This window comes from Quercus lobata, chromosome 2 (assembly GCF_001633185.2).
Source record: "Quercus lobata isolate SW786 chromosome 2, ValleyOak3.0 Primary Assembly, whole genome shotgun sequence".
Classification (NCBI taxonomy): Eukaryota; Viridiplantae; Streptophyta; class Magnoliopsida; order Fagales; family Fagaceae; genus Quercus; species Quercus lobata.
In genome coordinates, this window is record NC_044905.1 from 45844865 (window position 1) to 45850864 (window position 6000).

At 33.3% G+C, this 6000-nt stretch overlaps 1 non-coding gene across 1 annotated transcript; it reads right to left on the reverse strand.

Annotated features, from left to right (window-relative positions):
* Positions 1-5058: 5058 nt before the first annotated feature.
* On the reverse strand, positions 5059-5167 carry LOC115978519. Its single transcript, XR_004088788.1, has one exon. It is a non-coding gene; the product is annotated as a small nucleolar RNA R71 (small nucleolar RNA).
* Positions 5168-6000: the final 833 nt, after the last annotated feature.

Consider the following 6000-nt stretch of genomic DNA (forward strand, 5'->3'; position numbering starts at 1 on the left):
AATAAATTTATTATTCAAAAGTACTTTGATTATAAGATGATTGATAATATCTCAGTTTTGGATCAAGTGCATGAGTTACAGATTATGGTCAATAAATTTCGTAATTTGTCAATCAATATTCCTGAATCATTCCTGTGGACACCCCCTTGTAATGTCTCAGCCCATTATAAATAAATAAATAAATAAAAGGGAGGGATAAGATTGTATGGAGTCACATGTGCCCCACCTACCCATTTGATCCAACCACACATCTTGCAAAATATCTCACTCTCTCCCCCTTGGCCATGTCACTCTTCTTCCCTTTTTTACTTTTTCATTTCACACAAACACACACTTCTCTCTTTCTCCCTCACACTCTACCATTGGTACCCCACTCCTCACCACCACCTACACCATCTTTTCCCGGCAAGGTTTACTAGAAAACTCCATAGGAAAAAGCTAAGGCTCGCTCATCTCTATTTTTTGAAATAAAAATTCATAATATTTTTGGTGGGTTTTATACTTTTGCTTGAGGTTCTTTTAATCTAAGCTTTGATAATGATATTTATGTGATTTATGAGCTTTGGAAGTGATATCCATGTGTTTGTATGTATGAGTTTGGTCTTGGTGGAATTATTTGATAAGTGGGTTTATAGTTTTTACAATGGTGGCAATAGTGGTGAAGATTTGGGGGTATTGGATTTTTAATGTGAAATAGATGGTGAATATAATTTTTATTGAGTTTATTTGGAGCTAGTAAAAGATTTAAATGGTTTGTGTTAGAGGATATTGTGATTTTGGTTTCATGGGTCTCTTGATGATGTTGTGTAAATCTTATGGAAGCTACTCATAAATTGTTGAGATTTTAGTATTACAGAGATGATACTGAATGGGTTAATTTTAATAAATTGGAGCCTATGCCTTGTGAATTATTTTGTTGAGAAACTTTGGAAGTGGAATACATTATTTGTGAGGTATACTAGACTTGCCTAATTAATTGCTTAGTTAGCAATCTCTAATTCATAGCTAGATGCAATGTCAAACTTTATGCTTATTGTGATAGGTTTGCTTGGTATTGTTTAGGTTCTAACTAATTTCAATTGGAGTTTGGAAAATTAGGCTTTTGCAGTTTGCGAGGTAAGTAGCTTTTTAATGGGATTTTTGAAAAATAACTATGCTGCATAAATATTGTTTTTGGGTTAGACACATTTTAGAAAATTATTTGTGGAACTATGTTTTCTTAAAAAGTATTGTATTGTGACCCTATTATATATGACTATTTATGAATAGTGCATCATATTTTGTAATGTATATGGGGAAATGCATGATTTGTTAGCATGGAAAAGACTAGCATCTTTGATTAAATTTTTGAGAATGGATTTTATGGATTTATTGCATTACTTGCAAAAGATAAAGATGCTTTATCTTGGCCTATGTTATTTGGGAAGTTAATATAAAATAATTTTGACAAGAAATGAGTTGAAGACTTTAAGAACCATGTGAATATCTTGGGTATCCAAATATTTTATGAAACTACTTGGAAGCGAATTACGTATTTTGAATTAAAGGTAATTTGTGAGCTCTTTATGTTCTGCCCATGTGCTGTGACATGTGATTATCCAGTGATTACCTAGCTAGATACTATAGTCTGTGTGACATTTATGAGAGACAACTTCCTAGGGGTTCTCTCAAAAAGAGATTTGGGTGCTTAGGGCACCTTTCTTTTTGGGTAATTGTGTGGAGTCGCCACTTATTTTTGTTACAAAAAATTTGAAAAACATATATATAAATTTTACATCAAATACATCAAACTTCATTAATTATGTAAATACAATCTTGATCAAATAATCATTACAAGGCTTTAGTCCTAAATACAATCTATAATCTTGGTAGAGTAATATTACAGGGCTTTGATCCTAGTTACAATCTACCATAACAAAAGATAACACATTAGTCTACTATCCAAAAACCTAAGTTCAGGGGCTAGGTTATGGAATGGGAAAGTGTTGGGCACTCATTCCGCCCAGACAGAGTGTGATACCCCAATTTGATTGATTATGTGATGTATGTGGGTGTGTGATGAGTCCCACATCGGGTATTTACTGGGTAGATCTGAGCTTTATTAACAACTATAAGGAGTCTCAATTGTGACTAGTCCTTTTGAGGTATAGCGCAGATATAGCACTTTTTCTTGGGTCGTTACATATGGTATAAGAGTCGGCCCGGTAATCCCGTGTGGGTTTAGAGACACTACCCCACAAAGTGGGCCCTAACTAGGACGTTAGGGATTTAAGTAGGGAGATTGTGATACCCCAATTTGATTGATTGTGTGATGTGTGTGGGTGTGTGGTGAGTCCTACATCGGGTATTTACTCGGTAGATCTGGGTTTTATTAATAACTACAAGCAGCCTCAATTGTGACTAGTCCTTTTGAGGTATAGCGTAGATGTGGCTAGCGCTTTTCCTTGAGTCGTTACATATGGTATCAGAGCCAGCCCGGTAACCCCGTGTGGGCTCAAAGACACTACCCTACAAAGTGGGCCCTAACAAGGACGTTAGGAAATTAAGTGGGGGAGATTGTGATGCCCCAATTTGATTGATTATGTGATGTGTGTGGGCGTGTGATGAGTCCCACATCGAGTATTTATTGGGTAGATCTGAGTTTTATTAACAACTACAAGGAGTCTTAATTGTGACTAGTCATTTTGACGTATAACACAGATGTGGCTAGCGCTTTTCCTTGGGTCGTTACACGGAGTCTGGTCTTCCAAACTCTAAATGATCATTATATACCCTTTCAAAAGATGCATGTCACTACAATGACATATTAAAATCTCTAAATTCAAAATTAATTCACTCTTTGAAAATTCAAAATCTGCAATTTTTATTTAAGAAGAAAACCATTTTTTTAATTATAAAAAAGTTCAGATCTGTATTTAATGAAAATACATATCAATTTTGTATCCTTGAAAAATTCAGATTTGTATTTAATAAAAATACATATTAGTTTTTGGTTTGGAAAAATTTTCAGATTTGTATTTAATGAAAATACAGATCTGTTTTTTACTTAGAAAAATTTTCAGATATGTATTTAATGAAAATATAGATCTGTTTTTTATTTGGAAATTTTTTTAGATTTGTATTTAATGAAAATACAAATCTGTTTTTGTTTTGGAAAATTTTTCAAATCTATATAATGAAAATACAGATCTGTTTTGTTTTATTCAGAAACGTTTTCAGATTTGTATTTAGTCCCTAAATATAGATCTGTGTTTGTTTTAAAGAATATTTTAGAAAAAAAATTTCATATCTGTATTTAATGAAAATACAGATCTGTGTTTGTTTTAAAAAAAAGGTGATAGTGATTAATTGTAGATTTTGAAATTAAAGAAGAATTAAATCATAAGCATGTTAATCATCTAGAGAAAATTCCAACTAAACATATAAACATGGCATATATAAATTGTGAACAAGATCATACTGATAATAACATCAGACACATATTCATAAAAAAAAAATGCAATGAACAACACAAATATATCAATTAAGAGAAAAGAAAAATAAACACAAGAACAAAATTAAATACCTACTTGCATGAATGTACCCTTCAATGGAAGAATACTTTAGAAATCAAAGAAATTTTCACTTCTTTGAGATCTAAAATATTTTACTCAAAAGAAAAGAAATTCTTAAAGCCAAGGCTTCCAGAACATCTTTAACGTAAGGGGAGCAAAGAAGTCGGAAAAAGAAGGGCCTGATTTTTGATGTTTTTCCTCTATTCATAGAGGTTGTATACTTGAAAAATAAGCTGAATAAGATCAGATACGAATTAGAATGCGTCGTTATCCCCAAAAATTTGAAAAGGATAAGTTTTATCCTAATTAGAAGGTTCCTGGGCTAGGCCTCAAATTTGTGCCAATCGGCACTTGCCATGTGCCAATCGGCACTCCAAGAGTGTCGATTGGCCCTCTTGGATGCCGAGCCACTATTCCAATTTTGGTTCAATTTGGATTCTTTTTTGAGGATTTTTTGAGTTGGGAATTGCACCTAGATGCATTTTTAACTCATATTCTCAAATTAATCCCTTTTATCTTGATAATCAAGTCTTTAAAGTAATAATTATTTGATAGATAAATATTCTAAAAAGACTTAATTATCAACAATTTTCTCATTATTTGATTTTCCATTTTATTCCTATCCAAGCAGGCTTATTTTTGACAAAAACCAACAACCAATCACCAAATTTTTTAATTAATTTTAATTGTTTAACCAATCAAAATTAATTTAAATTAAGCACACGTGATCAGTTCCACCCAAACAAAATGCATGCAAACCATGAAAACTTGATTGTGTGATATCTTTCAATCCGACGGTTCGATTTGGGAATTGGGCATACTGTTGAGATCGTTAGAATCTTAAGATCATTTTTATGATATGCAATGAATGATTTAATGCATGTAATACAACTATGATTTTTTGGGTATATGAATGGTCATTTTAGTCATCTTCCCAGATTAAATTATGGTGCAGTTCGTACACTTGCGAGTACTTTAAAATTTCACAACAAGTTTTTGGCATCGTTGTCGAGGACTTGGTTAGGAAAATAAATTAGGTCTTAATTAAATTTTTCCTTCTACTAGTTGTAGTTAAAATTTATTTTTTTAAATAGAAAAAAAAATTTATTTCTTTCTACTTGGTGTATGAGAACTTGGATACGTGATAAAGAAAATCGTCTTGTTAGTTTTGATTATTCATCCACAACGGGAGAAATAGGAGATGATTCAAAAACTCTTAGGGAGTTGTTCTCACCCATAACCACCAACCCTCCATCTTGCATAGTATTGCCTACAACCACTGCTGCACATTTTGAGTTGAAGCCGTAGATAATCCACCTTTTTCCTACTTTTCATGGATTGGATAGAGAAGACTCTTATATGCATGTAAAGGATTTTCTTGAGATTTGTGCTACTTGTAAGTTCCAGAATTTCACTGATGACTCTGTTTGCTTGCGTTTATTCCTTTTTTCCTTGAAGGATAAGGCAAAAGCATGGCTTAATTCTCTGTCACCTGGATCTACTAATGCTTTGAGCGGAGAAATTGCAAATTTTTATCAAGATGAACAAGAGAAATTTTATGAGAGTTGGGAGAGATTTAAGGACTTGATCATAAAGTGTCCTTACCATGGTTTTGAAACATGGAGACTAGTACAATATTTTTATAATGGTTTGACTCAAACAAATCGTAACATGATTGAGTCCATGAATGGTGGTGGATTTTTGAGTCTTATGGATGATGAGGCATGCAAATTTCTTGAGAATTTATCAGAAAGCTCACAACAATGGGATTTTTCCAATCGTAGAGAGAGATCTGCCCTTGCAATTAACAAAGGAGGATTGTATGAAGTCTATGAAGATTTAGACATAAAAGCTAGGTTGGACAATCTCACTCGTAAGGTTGAAGCTTTAACTTTAGGTAGAGGGATGAATTCTGTCAATCAAGTTCAAAGTGAAACATGCTCTATTTGTGCAAGTCTTATGCATACAACACAAATGTGTCCTTCCATAGTTGGTTACCCTAAATATTATATTGAGTAAGCAAATGCACTGAATAATTATGGAAAACCATTGCTAGTCCATTTTTAGAGACATACAATCCAAATTGGAGGAACCATCCTAATTTCTCATGGAGGCAAAATCAGCCTCCCACAAATGTAGGTGGACAACAAGTGCATCAACAAAGTCAATTTCGTCCACCTACTCAAGCATTTCCTCACATTCCTCAATCAACTCCTCAGTATATGGCATCACCAAGACAACAATCATCTTTGGAGGAGTCTCTCAAAACTTTCATGCAATCAACTAGCCAAGCCATTCAAGAGATGAAAAGTTCCACCCATTTGAATACCCAAGCTATTTCAAAGTTGGAAAATCAAGTTGGCCAGTTATCAACCCAAGTTGGAGAGAGGGAAAATGGAAAGTTTCCTAGTCAACCTATACCTAACCCAAAGGGATAGTATGCCAT